This window comes from Nerophis ophidion, linkage group LG07, assembly GCF_033978795.1.
Source record: "Nerophis ophidion isolate RoL-2023_Sa linkage group LG07, RoL_Noph_v1.0, whole genome shotgun sequence".
Classification (NCBI taxonomy): domain Eukaryota; kingdom Metazoa; phylum Chordata; class Actinopteri; order Syngnathiformes; family Syngnathidae; genus Nerophis; species Nerophis ophidion.
Genome location: NC_084617.1, coordinates 57,769,924 through 57,791,142, shown reverse-complemented (window position 1 = coordinate 57,791,142; position 21,219 = coordinate 57,769,924). Strand labels below are relative to the sequence as shown.

The following is a 21,219-nucleotide window of genomic DNA, read 5'->3' as shown; positions in this document are numbered from 1 at the left end:
TAGTCCAATCTAAACTTAAGCACATTGCTGTCTGAGCAACTAAACTCTTCAATTGTGTACATTGAACCAACAAGCTGTGTGCTCTTAGCGCAGAGTAACACAAAGGTGTTTTTACGGTGCGTTCAAGAATCGCTGAACAGGGTAGGACATCACAACGGATGGAACAATTTAGAACATAAAACATGCAAAATAGTGGACTTTCTAACAGTAGGTATATATTAATTATTGTAACAAATCTAAATATCTCAATTTATTACTTCTTTGTTACACATTTAACAATAACTGATCATTTTGATCACGATGACCGTGATATGAAATGTTCATATTGTTTCATCCCCTATTTGAAAACTGCTGTCGTACACATGTGAAGAGGTATATTATAACTATATAAACTTTGCTGTCAAATTGTTTTAATAAGACTTTGTCATTTCTAAATTACTTGCTCACATAATTTAAATCAACTTTTAAAAAAATACCCTTATTTTGACACAAAAATACAACATTTAAAAAAAATGTTTTACCAGATATACATAATTTATTCAAAATGTGCTAATAGTATTATCTAAAATCCCATTAGGGTGTATTATTTAAATAAAATTTGCCACGTATGCACTGACCTGATCACTGACTGTATAACTACCCACACCACCTTTTCAGATAACCATCAGGAGAGGATTATGTGCGGTCAAAATAGATTGGGTGATTAATCTGTGCTGATCCATGATTAATGCAATCGATTTTGTGATTAATCACACATGTTCACTCCATTTAATTTGACACTCCTAATATAAACATAACATAGCTACATAAACCTTTTACAGATATAGTGTACAATATATATATATGGTATGTGATGACTGTTTTACTTATTCAGTAAGCTATTGATTGTTTTTGTTCAACCAATCAAAAATTCGAATGAAAAACACTTTAGAGCTTCTCTGTTTTAGGTAAAATAAAATGAAAAAAGTAAAAATATTTTTTTTTGCTTCTCTGAACATTAATTAGTTTTTTTTTTTTTTTAATAAACGCACATCATCAATATTGCACTTTAAATATGTGTTTATTATTAAGGATTTTAAATAACATACAGATCACAGCCCCAAACACCAACCCTTTTATGTGCGCTCTTTTGCAGCGGTCCTCAGAAAAACTATGTCCGCATATTTAAAGTTCTGGGCAATCCCCAAACTCCAAAAACTCTGCCTCTTGCAGTTATCTATTGCACTGATTAAAACCGTGATGTTGAATAATCGTTCAGCTGTAGCACTAACCATAAATGGAAAAAAAATGGTAGTTAACACACGTGATCGGTATCGATCAATCTCTGATTCGCCATCATAATACCCTGATGAGGACATCCCTACACAATAATAAGCAGATTATTAATATAATAACTTTGTGGTAGTATTAGTCAAAGCAGAGCATTATCTTTGTAAAGCCACAATATTTGCACAACTCTTATAAAATATTGATGGGTACTAGAGGTGATAGGTTGATTGGCAACAGTAAATTGGCCCTAGTGTGTGAGTGTGAATGTTGTCTGTCTATCTGTGTTGGCCCTGCGATGAGGTGGCGACTTGTCCAGTGACCTTCCGCCCGACTGTAGCTAAGATAGGCACCAGCGACCCCAAAGGGAATAAGCGGTAGAAATGGATGGATGGATATACTAGAGGTGTCCGTTAATGGCTTTTTTGCCGATATTCCGATATCAACCAATACAAATGTATACAGTCTCTGAATTAACACATTATTATGCATATTTTTGTTGTGATGCCCCACTGGATGCATTAAACACTGTAACAAGGTTTTCAAAAAAAAATCAACTCAAGTTATGGAAAAAAATTCCAACATGGCACTGCCATATTTATTATTGAAGTCGCAAAGTGCATCATTTTTTTTCAACATGCCTTAAAACAGAAGCTTGGAATTTGGAACATGCTCTCCCTGAGAGCATGAGGTTTTGGTGGGTGGGGTTGAGGGGGTGTGGTTAAAGTGGGGGCTAGCAGGGGCGTATATATTGTAGCGTCTCGGAAGAGTTAGTGCTGCAAGGGTTTCTGAGTATTTGTTCTGTCGTGTTTGTGTTGTGCGGATGTTCCCGCGAAATGTGTTTGTCATTCTTGTTTGGTGTGGGTTCGCAGTGAGGCGCATATTTGTAACAGTGTTAAAGTTGTTTATACGGCCACCCTCAGTGTGATCTGTATGGCTGTTGACCAGGTATGCCTTGCATTCACTTGTGTGTGAGAAAAGCCATAGATATTATGTGATTGGGCCTTTTTAAGGTTTATTGGCGCTCTGTACTTCTTCCTACGTCCATGTACACAGCGGCTTTTTATAAAGTCATAAATTTTACTTTTTGAAACAGATACCGATAATTTTCGATATCACATTTTAAAGCATTTATATACACACGTTGAACAGTTGCAATTAATTGCATTCCTGACTACCTATGGAGGCTCTTTGCAGGCGAGCACATCTTTTTTATTATTGTACTGCGTCGGTTTTCGACTTTGTCTGGTCAGAATGCTGCTTGTCTGTGTTTGTGTATGAGGAGGTACTTTTAAATGTCATTAGTCGCACAAGCCTACTCTCCCAAGAACTTTTAAAAAAGGGATTCTGCATTTTGGTATCTCTATTTATACTCACATGACACTTAAAGAAGAGACTGTTTATTCTGAAACAAAGAAAAAAAGTACAGTTTTAATATATTGACCTTTCTGGCTATCTGTTGTTTCTCCAAACTGTAATCATCTTGCCAAGTTGCTCATAAATCACCATGTAGGGGGACAGTCCTTTAGCATATTTCTTTCTCTTCACGTGTAATGGATATAATTAAAGTCTGGTGCATTGATTAGTCAATTTATGGGTTCTTAAAAAAGGAAAAGGACAAAAATGTGGGAGTAACGTGGATGAACTGGGCTTTTCAACTAAGAAATTGTAGCTCGGGGGATTTTATGTATTTTTCAAAAGCGAAATCTTGTAAAAGCAGTTTTGACCAGAGAGCTGCAGTAAAACAAAAAAAGATGCATATGAGAATCCAGGAAGTTTTATTATTTTGTGATGCTAAGCTCAACAGAGACTGCTTTCTGTGAGCTTGGTCCCTCCATATATGACCACCCTTGTGTGTCAGCAAGATCCCAGGTTCCCACAAAAAATGCTTGCGTTGAGTTGACAGACCAGTCCCCTTTTACTACTGTCGACAGAGCTCCATGGGGTGTAGAACTCGACTTATGGAAAATGTTCACATTGCAACTAGAAAGTAAACTTGTGAAATATTTTTTTCCTTTTTATATTGACATTATGACATGACATTGTTAGCAAAACAGTCTATAGTCACAAGGACCTGTTAAAAATACTGCAGCATAACATGCAAGCGAGACCAGTGGTAATGTGCACAAACTGCTTTCCTTCCTGACTTTTATCCAGACTAAGCTTAAAAAAACAATATCTCTTTATTTTTATTTTACGTTATCAGGTTGCCATGTTGTCCACATGCATGTTCTGGTAATGTTTAGATTACTGAACACGTATGGGAAATAGTTTTTTCACTTTACATTAAATAAGTTACAATACGACATGATATAAATTTGGCCAATGATAGAGCTGTTAATGCTATATCGTATCGTGATAATGAATGATGACGACACGTTCTAGGTGGCCCCCGCAAATTTGACCGCAACAAACAAACAACCATGTACACAATACAATGTTGCATTCTATCTCACGGCTAACTTCCCTCCACAGTGCAAAGCTACTTCTAAATCAGTCATCCTTAACTCCATGCTGGAAAATAAACTAGGTTTCTTACAACTATCATTTCTGGAAGATGAGGAATAGCTAACCATGCCAACTTACACACCGTAGGAGGATATATGCTAACATAAAGCTAGCGCTCTTGTATGTAAACAAAGGCAGGCGGCTCAATGCATTTATCAGACAGTAACGATACCAAGTATAGTAATAGCATATGGCCAATACGACAGTGGTTTTGTTAATTGTTTCTATTATCAAAATGTGTTTTGTCATTTTTGTTATAGTTTACAAACCCAGGATATAAGTCCCTGGACATTGGCTGGTTTTAAGGGCAAAAATCAAAGGACTTAAATCCGAGCAAATAGCAGGACCAAGAACGCGGAGTTGGAATATAATTACAACACTTTATGTACATATTTATATACATATTTATATAATATTTACATATTTATTTAATATGTAACTACAAGCTCCATTCACACAGAGTCCCATTGCTTTTATGAGTGGTCGAGCGAGTCAAAAGCCGAATTTTTTTTTATATATTATTATTTTTTTTTTTTACATTTTTTGTTTGTGGCAGCCGTAATTTTTTCGTGGCGGGACGCCACAAATAAATGAATGTGTGGGGAAACCCTGAATATATGTTTATCGCACGAGACCACAATACCACCCATCCCAAATGGTTACATTTGCACAATTCAACAGATCCGAAAAGGAGTAAGAAGAAGCAGACCTCATTTAATCCGAGCCCTTCACCATATCTGTTACTGGAATTTAATTACACCCATATGTTTTACATGTTGAATTGAATCTTACAAGATATTGTTTGCTTATAGTATGTTTTGTCATTTTAACTTAGTTCACTTCCTTTGTTTAAGTGTCACCATTTTTGTATTATTTGTATTAAAGTAAAAAGAAAATAAATTTTTTAGCAATGCAGTGACAGAAGGAAAATGTGTTTTATTAAACTATTTGAAATACTAACCCGTCATGACCGCTCATGAAAGGTTGGGCTTGTGGGTATTGTTTTCTGGTATTTGATTCCTGTCCAGCACTCTTCTTTTTAAATCTCCACTTTACTTCTGCCCGAGGGCTGTTTCCTGATTGGCAGTCAGGAGACACACCTGTCAGGCTGTCCTTCAAATTTAATCAGGTGCCTTCTTAAGCCAGCAATGTTGATCAGACGGCGCTGGTTCATTGTTCCGTCTATGCTCAACACAGCGCTGCTTCGTATGGTACCCGGTGGTTCTTTGTTCCTCACGTTGTGCTACGCTTGTAAGTTTTTTTTGTCTCTGCATTGGTTCCTGTTTGGCTTTTTGTGTAAATTTTTTGACTCACCTGTTTCACCTTTTGCTTATTCTATGCTGGTGCTACCTTTCATCCATCCATCCATTTCCCACCGCTTGTCCCTTTCGGGGTTTCGGGGGTTGCTGGAGCCTATCTCAGCTGCATTCGGGGGGAAGGTGGGTACACCCTGGACAAGACACCATCTCATCACAGGGCCAACACAGATAGACAGACAGACAACATTCACATTCACTCTTATTTTTCATTAATCAAATGTTACCTGCACGCTACCTCTCGTCCCTGCCACCTGGGGCCACATCAACAGCACCAAGCGCTTTCCATGACAAAACTAATTGACAGCATGAATGTTAGATACTTTGGAGGCTCTGTGACAATGTGAGTGATTACCTTTGGACATCAACTTTTGTTACATGACATATATTATCTAATACAAATACGCAGCAAGTTGGATTTTCATGATTTGCTAGAAGTTGCCAAATGTGGCCAGAAAATTGGTTCCCTGCTGTCTTCACTGTTAAAAGTGGGTTGCAATCACATGACCGAGAGGCAGATCTGGGCCTTTCTGGGTTTCAGGCGATTGTCTAAGCCCCATGAGGCTACTGTTTATTTACTTGGATCAGTGAAGCTTTAGGCCTATTTTGAAAGTTTTAGAGGCAATTATTAAAGCGATCATGAAGAAAATTTTTGAAATCGGACGGGGTGGCTTTGTACTCTCTTAAGAAAAAAATATATTTTTTTAAGATCTAAACCATTTATCATGACAAGGATGTTGCTACAACCTCACTTCACTTGACACTTACGGTATTTACAGAAGAAAAGATTGAAGGCACATGGTGTCTTTACATCTGAGGATTCCACAAATTAAGCATTAATCCATGAAAGACAAAGTTGGATTTATACGTGCATCGGTAGCGTGTTTGACACGAGTACCTTGTTTGTTTCCAGTTTATTTCCTGCTACAAATATGAGTCATCTACAATTCATGTCTGCAGTGGTTTTTATGGTGTGAAGTTTTTGTCTCATTGTTTAGTTTTATATGTCCCTATTCATCATGAATCTTAGCTAGCGATATCAATATATAGTGTATGCTGTTAAGCCTACGAGAGATTTATTCATCTAGTTTAATACTATTAAGGATATTCTCTTGATGCTAACAAATATCGTTAAAGACTCTATAATGAGGTAATCAGTGTTGAATAAAGCAGCTGGCTTTCCTGCAGTAACAACTAAGCTTTTAGTTTCGTTCATGAAAATGGTCAATGAAAATAGGGTGGATTGGACTAACAATCACAATATTTATTACTGGGACTTAACATGACATTAGTTTATTTGCACAAGCTGCTATTCATAATTACATTCAGGCATAGCAACCACAAAAGAACACACACTAATGCAATCTCTTGTCCTTTCTTTGTTTTGTTCTTCTATCAAAAACTATTGATATAGTAGAAAGTAAACTTTATTGCATCAACATTATAATACATTCTAACAAATATCTTACAAAGTGATCGCTGCAGACACGAGCATGGTTCTATTGTATTCCACAAGATGATGAAAGTGATATTTTAAGAGTCATATCCTTTCACACACTTTAGTTTTCCCCCTGACTTTATTACCTTTTATGAACCAATTCTTTCGGGACTCTATGAAAGCTCCTTCCTATCTTTTGTATGTGAACGACTGAAACACCCAAGAACAGAACAGCAATACAGCATTTTCTGCTCAAACCACACTCACTTGTTTTAATGCTACACTCAAAGCTGCTTAATCATCGCGTGGCTTAAGCAGCGAATAAGAAAAACTGATGTGACGTCCTATGCAAACCTATACAGACACACTGATTTGTATGATTGTAACATTACTCCCACATGTCCAGACTGACCTGCTAAAACACATATTTGCACCTGTTAGACCATTTTTTTACATGACAACGTTCGCTCTTCATGTATTTTACTCACCTGTAGGGTTGCCTGATTTCGCGAAAAAAAAAAAAAACTGAGATTTTTCTCTCCAAAAGTGCTGCTGCGCTTCCCTTTGCGATGTATATGTTTTATACATATAAATCAATAACACTGCGGGATAAAAAAAAAAAAAAGAGTAAAGAAAACGTGTTACTTTTAGACTGTCAATCAACATTTTTTTTGTCTCAAGGTGCCTCTCAGAACATAATGCAATAATCTAATTTCAAAATTATTTGGCTTTAGGCCGACCGACTCAACTTTTTTGTACATCATGGTCTTAAACTAAATAAATATTCAATAAAAACTATACAGTGATCATAACGTAATAGTAATGCTAGTAAACATTTAAAATAATGTACACTTATTTCTCATTACTGTGGAATTTTTTACCATTGTACTGTAATTGGAAGGCAAATAATTTTCAGTTATCTGAATAAACAAACAAAAAAATTAATTGTGCTCATCTCTGTGAGCAGAACATCTTAAAGTGCATTTGTTTTCCCAGTTGGAAAAAAGTAGTTTTTTTTTGTTGCAAATTCCCGCTCATTCGCCGTGTTAGTCTCGTATTGCCCATCCGATTTAAAGCTGAAATGTTACAACGGAACATTTGGCTTTGTAATCTTTTTTTTTTTTTTTTCTGTTACTGTTTGTTACGTCGCGGAACTTCCTACTAGCGAGTCGCAGGTAGGGGAGGTGTGAATCCTGTGTGAGACAAAGAATATGAATGACTGAAAAGAGGGCTCACTGCGTTCAGTTAATTCTACACACTCGGGTATTGAGAACGATGCACAGAGTGAGAACTCGGTCTTCCTGTTTGAAGCAAGAGATGTAGTAACAAACACACACGGACATAACATTTATTGATGCCAGCAAAGTATTTCAACTTCATTTTCATTTATCGTTCGATTGATTGACTATCGGCTCAGGCCTAGTCACAATCCAAAACTTTTTCCAAGGTGCAAGTAGTGTTTGTTGTACTGGCTGCTTCCACTCCAGCACACACAAAGTTGCTGATTCCTTAAACATTTTTGATTGGCCAGGAGGAAAAGGACAGAGGGCTCAACAATTCTCATTGGCGAACATGTTTTGTCACTCAAATGCTGGCGATGGCAGAGGGAAAAAAAAACTTTGCCTTTTGCAGTTTGGTAATCGCACTGATTTGAAAACCTTGATGTAGATTCAATGTCAATTAATCGTGCAGCTCTACTTCAATGCTTTTAAAAACAAAACAAAAAACCCCCACCATTTTAGCCCAACAGACTACCAAGCGTTGTCATGAAAACACTCCGGAATATAAATTAAGCCATTTTTAGATTTCCATCTTATTTAAGTATGAGTTTCTTTTTAAACCTGTTAATGAGCATGCGCTGCCGCCCTGCGTCGTACTTCATGAACTAAACGGTCAGCAGCTCATATGGCGAGCTCTTTTACGCCGCTAATCCCATTTTTGCCCTTCCGCTTTAGTAGCCATTTAAATTGCACTTCTAATCCCCTCCATGGCACCATAGCAAAACTTTTTGTTTTTAAAATTAACGCTCAGCAGGCATTATTTGTATATCCGCAAAAAATAACCAGTTAGTGTCCTACTTGTGTGCATTGTCGTCTGTCTGAACGGCATCCCGGTACCAACTCACCTGCTTAAGATAATGAACTTTTAAATGTTTTTTTCCACTCTGGAAATGAAATCTTTGTCTGGGTAAATTAGCTTTTTGTACACACAGAATGCTATATAGCAGGTGGTGAAGCAATGAGGTGGCGCCAGAATCCCATACTGGTCTGCCTGAGATAATGGCACATACACCAATCTCATATAAAAAAGCGAAGTACAAAAGAGAAACATGTTTTCTTTAACGCTGTATACAGTTCTGAGAAATGTTCACCTTGACTGGAGTTTTCTATAACTTTTTATTTCCCCAACATGGCCAAAACATACTGACAAAAGTATACCTGAGGAATGAATGGCATCCAATGTGTGAATGAGTCGTCTCCAGTAAGTCAAACCTGTAGGACGGCAGGTGCTTTTTAGTTTACCATGTGCAGCATCTGGCAGCGTCCTCTCATTACCTCTGTAAACCTGTGTTACAACACTAAAGGAATGAAGATTGATTTTTCTCTTCCTGCTTGTGATTTCTTTGGGGTCATTATAAAGTAAAGTGACCAATAGGCACTTTTCTGTGCATGGCGCCTGCTTGGCCGATTTCCCACAATGGATGTCTCACATGATGATTTGTAATTATTCCCACCCTGTGAGCGTCCCCTCTCCCTGGTGATCTCGAAGCATCTGTATATTTAAAATGTAGCAGCTTCGCTCCGTGATTAGGCCCCCGTGATATAGAGGACCTCTTGGGTCTTTGTTTTATGACCCTCCCGACTCTTTGTGCTTTTAGTGGTCACAGTGAGAGTGGAAGAATGAGTTTGTTTGTCCGCTCTCAGTTCAGTCCCCCTCCACCCCAGGAGACATGTTGAAAAATGTCAGTTTTACAACAGGGAGGAATAAATCATCAAAATTGTGCAGAATTATGCAACATGCCAGCAACATGGAAAAAGCAATACAGTCATCCCTTGCTACTTTGCGCTTTAAATCTTGCGGCTTAGCATATTCTCCATGATTTTAGCCTAAACTAAGTGTTAAATTGAATTGTATTATATGTATTACAGTGCAATTTGTCTGATTTTATACGACAGTATATTGTGGTGATAACTATTCATCAAGTGGTAATTTTTTCGGGTTAAGGTCGAACACCACGAACAACACGGCAGCTTATCTTGGCGCCGTCTTCATCATGGCAACCTCAAGTTAACTTTTGGCAGAACAACTTCATTAAAACATGTCTATATTGGTAAGGATAACAGTTGCAAGTGTCGTCTGAGTCAGCGCAGCACATCAGGCTAACGAAACTACTATAAAACTTCTACGACACTAACTGCTACACTTAAAGGCCTACTGAAATGATATTTTCCTATTTAAACGGGGATAGCAGGTCCATTCTATGTGTCATACTTGATCATTTCGCGATATTGCCATTTTTTTGCTGAAAGGATTTAGTAGAGAACATTGACGATAAAGTTCGCAACTTTTGGTCGCTAATAAAAAAGCCCTGCCTTAACCGGAAGTAGCAGACGATGTGCGCGTGACGTCACTGGTTGTAGGGCTCCTCACATCCTCACATTGTTTATGATCATAGCCTCCAGCAGCAAGAGCTATTCGGACTGAGAAAGCGACGATTTCCCCATTAATTTGAGCGAGGATGAAAGATTTGTGGATGAGGAAAGTTAGAGTGAGGCACTAAAAAAAAAAAAAGAAAAGGCGACGGCTCCAGGCGGCAGCAGTGTGAGTATTCCAGATGTAATTAGACACGTTTACTAAGATAATTCTGGAAGCCCCCTTATCTGCTTATAGTGAGATTGTAAAGCCATACCTGAAAGTCGGATGGCTGCGGTGAACGCCAGTGTCTCAGAAAAGCCAATGGAGGAGCAAAGATCACAGCTGCCTTTTTGACAGCTGCAGGAGGAAGTCGCATAATCCACTGAAGTCCCCGGTAAGAGCTGACTTAATATCATAATTTTCCCATCCAAAACCTTGCTGGTTGACGTAGAGAACCATGCTTGCTTGACCGCTCTGTGTTAAAGCTTCACAACATAGAAACACCGGCTGTGTTTCGGTGCTAAAGGCAGTTGCAATCCACCGCTTTCCACCAACAGTATTATTCTTTATAGTCCCCATTATTAATTGAACAAATTGCAAAATATTCAACAACACAGATGTCCAAATTACTGTGTAATTATGCAATGAAAAGATACGAATTTTAGCCGTAAGTGGTGCTGGGCTAATATGTCCGCTACAACCGGTGACGTCACAAACACGCGTCATCATTCCGCTACGTTTTCAACAAGAAACTCCACGGGAAATTGAAAATTGTAATTTAGTAAACTAAACCGGCCGTATTGGCATGTGTTGCAATGTTAAGATTTCATCATTGATATATAAACTATCAGACTGCGTGGTTGGTAGTAGTGGGTTTCAGTAGGCCTTTGAGTGGATATTAACTCTTTTGACGCACTTCATCTTGGACATCAATAACAGCTTTGTCTTGACTGATATGGAATCATAACACGGACAAATAATGCTAAAACGGAATACTGACATAGCTAATGGTCGTAGCTGCGACTGTCAAGTTGACCCAAGTTTTTGCGAAAGAACGAACGCTTGTGGTTTCAGCACATGGAAGTCGAGTTCTAATCTCAAGGAATTACCTGGAATGTGACAAAGTATTTGTGAGCAACTGCCATAGCAATTTTAGAAGGTCAGTAACATTTTGTTATGCTCCAACTAAACATTTTGGATTTATTAACAATAGTCCTATTTTGGAGATATCCGTCAATTGCAGTCTTCTCCTGTCACAATTAACCGTGACATACAAGGGAGCACTGTAATTAACTTTATTGCCGTGTAAATACATTTTTTTTAATTATGTTGTCCCTAAAAGTCAAGTGCCTGATGTTAAGTACAAGCAAAGAAAATAATATAGTATAACATCTAATGGTAAGACCATTTCAGCCAATAAGATGTCTGAAGAAAGTCATATCAAAGGCTTAACAATCAAAAAGATCAGTCAAGAAAATTATGAATTGCTAAATCTGTTGAATTGCTGTCACACTTAAGTATAATAAAGTCAATAAGAATGTAAAACAATATTGTAATACTTGAATATAATATGGCTGTTATTTTACATCATAAAGGAAAGCTCTTAAATTAGACTTTTTACTGACAAACACTGAAAATGGTCTCGGAGAATCTCCACTCTGACAATTTCCGGTGTCCTTAAATGCAGCTAGCGTGAAACAACACTGCCAAGAAAGCCATTCTTGCAGTATAAAATATTATTGTGTGTACATGTGGCAAGCAGAAATGTGCTTTTGTGAGTGTCAACGACGAGCAAAGTGCAGAACTGAGCCCACCATCGTTCTGTCATCTATTGTCCTCTCAACAGAGCATTCGTCCCGCACTTTCAAACGCCTTGAACGGTTTAAAAGCGAAAGTGGCTTCTCTTCTTGAACAAAACAAGAACAGTGGACAATTAGATAGTTTGACGTCTTCTATCCAAATATGCAGAACAGAGATAAGAAGTAACCGGGGTTTGTTGGTTTAAACAGGAAACTTCTCTGACTGGATGCAGCTACAAATGACCATATTTAGAAACAATCCTATAAGGCTAAAAGTTCGGAGGGCTTTGTGTTTATTGTGCTGCAACAATGCATTTGGATGAATGCAACATTTTTGCCTTTTCTATTTCAGCAAGCATTTCTCTGTGTAAGGTTGAATTCAAGTTCAGCTCAACTGCTTTTGAATTAGGGGAGTTTTGTTTCAAACAGTATCATTGTTTCATAAAGGAATAATGTGACTGTTTTACACCTAGTTTTGCAAACAAACATCGGTTGTGTGACATCGGTTGTGTTGGTGTGGTAATGTGATTACATTCTTACAGTAAGTGAATTACAGGTTTGATGGGCCGCACACGTCTGTTTTTTGTCTGCAGGGTGTTGCAGTGCAATCTTACGGTCATTTTTAATAGTTTGTGATGCACACAGCCTCCAATAACCAATGTAGTGCAAAATGTGTTTACACTGGGGTTTGTCTTATAATCGTATTTGCTGTGAGGGATCCAGAGGTTGCTTGCCAGTAGTTTTTCAGCTTCTACACTGCCAGCAGGTTGCTTTGAAATGAACAGACAGTAAACACTTTAGTTGGATTCTGTTATCTAGTTTCCATGGAGACGTCACAAAGGTGGTTTTGTCTGCTCATCGCAGGTATGAATGCGTTTGGACAGACTTTATCAAAGTCATACGTCATTTTCTGCCATGTGGGCAGGTGTGTTGGCAAGATTGAAATGTGAAAGAAAGATGTCTGGTCTTAGAAAAGGCCAGAGCAGAGGGAGCCACTTTAAGCTTTTGGCCCCTAACCATTTAACGATTAGTTGCAGACTGGAGTAATAACAATTATATACCGCAACTTTTTAGATTCATGATCATTCTGCAGTGCACAGACAGAGGGCTTGTAATAAACAAATTATGTCCTAAATAGGCTGTTCTTCTGGCTGCCGTAAACGTTGGACAGATTCCCTCTCAACTGTAAAAGTATGGAAAAAGGACATCATTTTAGGTTAGTTGGGTAGGTTTAGGTTAATGTAAAATCTCACCTTGGTGTGAATTGCTTGTTTGTTCGAATGCGCTGTGATTGACTGGTGACCTCTCACTGAAAGTCAGCTGGGATGGGCTCCAGCTCACCCAGGACCATGAACAGGATACGAAATAAAAAGAATAATGGGTATTTTAAATTGGTTAAGTTAGGACAAATAATCTTAACTACCATTTTACATTGGTTTTAGTTTTTGTAGGTTAATGTAAACGAGGATACTTTTAACAGCATTAACAGTTGAAAATGCAAAGAAAAAATAATTGTAGATTTTTTTCAGGTGTTGTGTAATTGTATCCCAAGTAACCAAACCTATTGTACCCCTAACCTAAAAAGCCTTTGCCAGATCCTCCCAAGAATTGCTAAAAAAAAAAGAAAGAAAAAAAAAAGGCCCGAATCCAAACCGTGATCCAGATCAGCTGCAAAATATAACCGCTTGTTGCTTATCTAATATCTGACATTTAGGAAAGATTAATTAAAATTTAGCCTTTAAGGTTTTAAGCTATCTATAGTGGTATGAAAGAAACTGATGTTTAACGTGTGTTCATAAAGTTGTGAGTATTCCACAATAAAATGAGGAATAACTTGGAAGAATGAGAGAACATGTGGTGCGGGCAAAGATAAATGTGAGTTCTCAGATTTAAATCCCTATAGAAAGAGTCATTTCCTTAGATCTACTCGGAAACATCCACCGGATGTTGATGTTTGGACTTTCTAGTGCACTGTTGTAAATGCTGCGAGCTTCTGAAGTTATACACAGCTCATCTGTTCAGCAGTGCAAGTCTTACTGCTTTTGTTAAAGTTAACTGTGGATTAAGCCAGTCAGCATCTGTTTGAACGAACAGTTTTTGCACAAACTTAATGCTGCTTCCTGTCGCTGGAAATTCACACAGCTTCAATTTGACCAGCAGTGTTTTTTGTATGAGACGAAGCACCATCCCCTGTCTCAGTGGTGACCCCACAGGATAATGGAATCGTATCAGGAAAAGTATGTAGGCTCTTTCGTGATCAGGCTATAATATGACATTGGAGGGTTGCAAATATGTATTTACGGAAGCAACAGCCCACATACTTTGTCTTCAAGGTGTGTTTCAAGTATGTCTCCACAAAGACTTCAAAGGAAACTTTAGATGTTTGTCTTAGCTTGTTGTTTTTTTACTTCAATAATACTGTTTAATAGTTTAATGCTTTTTATGCCTTCTCGTTTCAAGCTACAGTACTTCAGGTTATTTGGGAGCATACCTTATTAATTTTATCTTGGAATCCACCCAATAGACTAAATATGTTGTGGACAAATACAAACTGTTATTGTACCCAGGGTTTAGACATTGTAATTATAAAACTTGGCTTTGTTCCACTTGTGACTGAATTGAAATGATCTTGCGGTGCATTTCATGGTGTTTTATAGAATGTTGTTCATGCTTTGTACCCCCCTCTGGCCCGAATGCATTCCGCCATGTGTCCCCTCTATGTTTGCTCTCTGGACTGGAAAGTGGGACATTATATTCCCATGTCTCTGTCTGCCATACCTTCAAGTTGTAGTTGAAAGTTAAGCTTCTGTGCACATGTAGCTGTATTCAAGGGGTGCATGTTGCCACATGCTACATTCATTGTTCTCCTTTTTTAAAGTTTATTTTACAGGTGCTGCCTGGTGTAGTTGCACGCCCAGTGTGGGATCCAGCCTTAAATCTGGTTTCTTTGTTAATCTTCCAGGTCTTAGTGAACTTAACTAATTCTTTTATTAAACGGATTGCCTTAAAGGGCTCTTGAGTATCCTGACTACATTTCTATTTTTTTGCTGGGTCTTTGTGGGCCCACTCTGTGTGCATGTCCTCTGTCATATAAACAACGACTAGCAGACTTTCAGTTTAATTCTGGAGTTGGTACCAAAGCCAAACAATTGCTATGAATGGGATAGAAACATTTGACTGTATTCCTGATTATTTGATCTTACACTACAGTGGCAGCTGGTAATACACTTCGGCTTTGTTACAAGGAGTGTCCTTTGTCCTTATAAGGCAACACTTCCTCATAGTCCTGACACCAGAGAGTTAGAAGCCCTCTGATCTGATCTGCTGCCTGGATGCACTCTAACCTCAGCTGAATCTGGAAATGGTTATTCTTGTGCTCAATTTCTACCACAACAAATTGTACCCTTGAACCTCACTCACACCTGAATGCATGGGTTTATACACACCAGCTTCTCTCTGTTCAGTACTCTTGGCATTTTTCACCATTTAGTGAGTAAAAGTGCTGCATTAAACTAATCCTAGCGGCATATGTGTGCACACTGGGGGTCAAAAGGTCAAGACCTGGCCAGAGGGGTCATTGTGCTGCTCCTAGACAGGTCTAGCTGGATGTTTTTAGGGCTTTTTCTCAGTGTTGAGCTGCAAGTACCTTGTCATCGATGTGGTCAACTGTAAACTTAAGCGTTGACATCTAACAAGTCTTTAACCACACTCAGAATACATTTTGTTTTTTTTACCTTTTTTTTGATGTGATTTAAACCTAAGCTGCAGTTAAACAATTTGAAGTTTGACCACAATATTTAGGGAATATTGACAAAGAGCTTGAACCATTGCAATACATCAGCAGAATCTGTGCCTTTTTGTTTTGTTCTGTTTTATTTTTCGAAGCCGTATTCCAGAAGTACCAGCAATCGCAAAGATTGTTAATACAATAATGTTAGAAGAGAAGACTGAAAACGCATAAATTAAATAGACTCAATAAAATTGCAACATTAATACCTGTTGTCACTTTTTTACAGTGGTTAACTTATTTTTTTACTGTTGTGGCTGGTAAGTTTAATAAAATACAAATAAATACTGAAGGCACAGTACACAGCTGTCACTAAAAATGTTTGTGTTTCTGCATTAAAAAAATGTTAACTTACAGACACTTTTATTTAGGTCAGAAGCACAACAGGGAGTGTTTATCAAAATATGCAAGAGTTAGCCGCATAGGATCATGGAAAATACTTTAAAAAATTACTTGTGGCATACAGTAGCCGACTTCCAGATCCGTGTGGTATCACAAGGGGACGGAAGCCATAGGTGGCCAAATACAATATATACACTTAAAATAAGAGAATACGTACACATGAATTACGGGCATACTGAAGTCGCCAATGCTATCAGCTGACAAGTGGCTAGCAGCTAATTATGTGTCGCCATATACAGTGTGGAGTTGGTCCTCTCTACTAATAATATTTACTTCCATTACGTAAAATAAAGTGCGTTTTTTAGTATTTTCAGTATCATTAATTCTATCACTGGAGGACGAGGCTAGATTTTACACACCGAGAGAAATCCATGAGCAGGCAGGCATGCTAACAGCTAAGCTAAGATATTTTTAAACATTAAAAAATATTTAAGTAAATTTTAAGAAACGGGAAGAAACTTTGTTGCAGCAAAAGGTAATCAGTTAATAACAGGAAATTAAGAATTTGATTAAATAAGAGTCTTCAGAGGATAATGTAACAGTTTGTGTGTTAGCACAACAGTCTGTGTACAATATTTAAGAGTGCAGATGGATCCACATATTGATGGTGTCGATTGCTAACTCACAGTTCAATATGATCGATAGATCGATATTTTCTCATTATTTTGTTGTTTTTGATATTTACCAACTCGGAATATTTTTCCTTTGACACATAAGGACTTTGAGGGCAAGTATTTTTGCTTTTTAGTTATTGTGTACTATGGACTTTGTTTGGAACTTACAATTGTATGTAATAGAATAAGAAACTGGTTTAAGTATGGTGTTGATATTCTTACACTGTCAATTCTCACCATAAATAAATTGAAAAATGTTAACACATGTGATCGCTGTTGATATTGGCCCATCTCACTCAGGGATGATTGGAATCAGCTGCATCCCTGATCATGACAGATACTCTGAGTACTGAAATCAGAAATCCTGCGCAGTCTAAAACAAAGGGCGCAAGACTGTTACTGTATGTATGAGGCCTGTTTTTGCATAAATAAACCTACAAACTCACAGCTAACGGTACCTGCATGGCTTAATGTAGTAGTTTAATGTAATGTAATGTATTTATAATTTGTAGTTGTTTTTTTATAATAAATTCTTGGCTACATATTAATTTTGACTGTGATTGCGGCGCATTATGTTACCACTTTGGTCAATTAATACTAGCCAACACTGTTTATCAGGCACTTTAGGTATTAATCTACATCTAAGCCAGGCATTCCAATGAGACCAAAAAGTAAAGGATAATGTACCCAATTTGAAATGGACAATGCATACACTAAAACATCTTATTGTATCCTCAGTCCAGTGTTCGTACATGCGTTTGATGGCTTAGGACCACAAGCGTCCCCTGTTGCTCTGAAAAAGCCATGAGCCTGTCTGAATTCAATACGTGTGATCTGCTTTTGATACAAAATTGCTTGTGCAGTTTAATCCTGTATTCAATGATTTGTTGTTACATTCATTCCTGTGGGGATATGTTTTTGAAATCTTAACAGTTCAGAAGGTCCACTTTAGACATTCCACTGTGTTTTAATTTTGCTAAGGACTCCTGTAATAAACTGAAGGTAATTGCTTCTGTCTTGCTCCAGGCTACAATCATCTAAAAGTGCAGTCAAAATCAGCCTGTAGTTTTTGCATTAGCATGCAAATAGGCAAACACATCTGCAGCCCTAGTAACATAATCCGTTTTTCAAAGCGGTAGGTCCACAACTAATGAAAGGTGTCGACGAGAGGGGTGTCACTCAGCTGGTGAACCACTTGCTCTTTACTGTATTTGTCCAGTAATTTAGCAGAGTGAAATGTTTCTTTTTCAGTCTTTTCTGTATTTGTGGAGTCAGGTAATGGATAGCTGAACCACATAATAATACCTTCCTTTGTGTGTATGTGTTAGGCCAACCTGAGGAACCTTGAGTATATGCTTTGTTTGACCTTATTTCACATTTGGCACAATCTGATAAACTGGCCTTGCAAATGTTAAAGTTCAGTCTGTGGCTGAGATGAGTTCAAAGGGTGAGCGCATGATCAGTCACCAGCTGGATGGGATTAAACTCAACCACTAACGCTCCCTAATTGACTGTGATTGATTGATCTGCTCAGTCGGACATCTTTGGATGGGTTACAGTGCCAGCATCCAAATGTTTGTTGAGTATTTTGTTTGTCACCGCAGTTTGACTCCTTCCATGTCACGCCGCAGACTTACTGATCAAGTACGCCAGCGTATGGAGCAAACACTATCATTAGTCTGTAATGATTGACCCAGTTTGCCTTTCCTGTCTTCACCCTGTCAGTCAACCACCTTCACTGTCCTGTTTGCCATCTTCCTATCTGGTCGGGTGAGTCAGGTGACTCCCATCGACGACGGCAGGTGTGCAAGCAGGCGACAGGTAATGCAGACTGTAACACGGCTACACCAGAACCATTGCTAAGGGTGCTGACAGCTTGTAGTTTTTATGAGCATGCATCATCGCGCGTGTGTGTAAGAGACCCACTTGTGTATCAGTTCTGACTCACCCATCTGCTAGCCAGCAACGTGGCGTGAAAGGCGTTTCTGTCTGCGTACAACGGCTCTTCTCTGGGTCAAACAGTGGATGTTTTCAGGCGGTACTGTGGAGTTTATGGGGTTTGTTTTGGGAAAAAACAGCAACTTTCAGTTCTGGTAAATGGCATAAAGGTGTTTGGCAACCTCATTTTTTTTCCGTCTCCTCTCCATACACTGTGTCTCCCGGTGTAAAGGCCACTGCAGCTGGACTCTGTGCCTGTACTCATATCCCCCTTCTGCCTTTTACCAGTTACCCTTGTTTTTGTTGGCATGTGCTTTAGTATGAGGTGTGTTTTGTTTGCTTGCGTCATGGCCACTCGTTAATTTACAGTGCTGGAAGGCTACAGTTTTATTTTTTCTCTATTTAAATACGCAGGAGGAAAAGTCGGTGCAGCTTCTGGCTTCATGCCAGCTAACTCTTGTGTTGACTTTTAATGCAGCAGCCAATCAAAATGCATAAAACACTTTAAAATATAGGTGCTGCTGTTTTTTATTTTTATGTCAGTCTTGATAGGTGTTTGTTTCAAGACTTGAATCATGTCTTTTTACAAAGTAAAAATACATACTACCTAAAAAAGTTTATTCGATTGAGATAATTGGAGGGCAGCACTGTGGAAGAGGGGTTAGTGCGTCTGCCTCACAATACGAAGGTCCTGAGTAGTCCTGGGTTCAATCCCGGGCTGGGTATCTTTCTGTGTGGAGTTTGCATGTTCTCCCCGTGACTGCGTGGGTTCCCTCAGGGTACTCCGGCTTCCTCCCACTTCCAAAGACATGCACCTGGGGATAGGTTGACTGGCAACACTAAATTGGCCCTAGTGTGTGAATGTTGTCTATCTGTGTTGGCCCTGCGATGAGGTGGTGACTGGTCCAGGGTGTACCCGGCCCTCCGCCCGACTGTAGAAAATGGATGGATGGATGGGGTAATCGGATAAAACACATTTTGCAGCCTCAATGCATAACCTTAATTTCTTTCTAATAAATGTACGTAATCAACATTGAAATTGCACTTTTGATATGAAGGTATAAGTAAAAATAAAGCAAAACAGCTCTGCTTTTTGCCGCCACACAAATCATGGCACCCACGCACCACCACCACTTAGTCCTATGTGTGCTCTCTTGCAGCAGCTGTGCGGAAACCATGTCTGCATATTTAAGGTTCCGGGTACTCGATCAGGCATAGATTTTCTGTTTGTATTTGTTACTCTCATTAAATGATAAATTGACAGGATTCTAATGAATTTTATAAATTGACCGGATTAACTGTTGCAGCAGCAACCCCCCCCCCCCCAAAAATGTTAGCCCATCCATCCATTTCTACCGCTTATTCCCTTCGGTGTCGCGGGGGGCATTGGTGCCTATCTCAGCTACAATCGGGCGGAATGCGGGGTACACCCTGGACAAGTCGCCACTTCATCGCAGAGCCAACACAGATAGACGGACAACATTCAAACTCACATTCACACACTAGGGCCAATTTAGTGTTGCCAATCAACCTATCCCTAGGTGCATGTTTTTGGAAGTGGGAGGAAGCCGGAGTACCCGGAGGGAACCCACGCATTCACGGGGAGGACATGCAAACTACACACAGAAAGATCCTGATCCCGGGATTGACCCCTGACTACTCAGGACCTTCGTACTGTGAGGCAGACGCACTAACCCCTCTCCCGCTGATACAAAGGCATTTTTCATATACAGTAGTCCACAACATTCATCTCGGGGATATGTATTTTAGAAAAAAATGGGTATTTATCATTTATTCCAATCCATATGTTGATCAATTTGAGGGAAAACAAGCACTAGTGCGTATTTCTTTACATTAAATGTTCCAAAGTGTTTTTAGAAAAAAAATGATGCTGTGTTGTTCAACCAAAAATACAAATTTTTTTCAGTCAATGTGACTGCTGATTTTTGAATATATTCAAGTCTTCCCTGTTCTTTCCCATAAAAAAAAAAAAAAAAAAAGTCTGATGGCAGTTACATCAAACCCAATTTTGCATTGGTATAAAATGCCAAAATATGCAGTTATAGATAAAAAATCAGGGCAAGCCTAATTGAATTAGTACTGTACATCCAGATCCTTAACATGTATGTACTTTAATACTTTTGGAAATTAATTTACAGTACAGGTTTGGTCGTCACACTCACATCTTACCACTAGAGAGCGCTATCTCTCAAATTGGAAATTAGCAAATTTACAAAATTGGGATCTTTCTGTGTGGAGTTTCATGTTCTCCACGTGACTGCGTGGGTTCCCTGCGGGTACTCCAGATTCCTCCTACCTTCAAAAAAACATGCACCTGAGGATAGGTTGATTGGCAACACTAAATTGGCCCTAGTGTGTGAATGTTGTCTGTCTATCTATGTTGGCCCTGTGATGAGGTGGCGACTTGTCCATGTTGCTCATCAAAAATGCTTTGAAGAGCATTTCATACTTCAGTAAATTGTGTGACAACTAACCCCAGCTATATTTTCCAATT

At 38.7% G+C, this 21,219-nt stretch overlaps 1 protein-coding gene across 8 annotated transcripts in view; it reads left to right on the top strand.

The window, feature by feature from the left end:
* The window catches only part of smtnb (smoothelin b), a 91,303-nt gene that overhangs the window by 10,382 nt on the left and 59,702 nt on the right, over nt 1-21,219 (top strand). The window contains exon 1 of one of the 8 annotated variants that reach the window (XM_061906663.1): nt 4,912-5,025. The exons of the other annotated variants lie outside the window; for them this stretch is intronic. The gene's annotated coding sequence lies outside the window, so the exon portion shown is untranslated. Of the gene's footprint in view, nt 1-4,911; nt 5,026-21,219 lie in introns of those variants that run through there. 8 annotated transcript variants of the gene reach the window in all.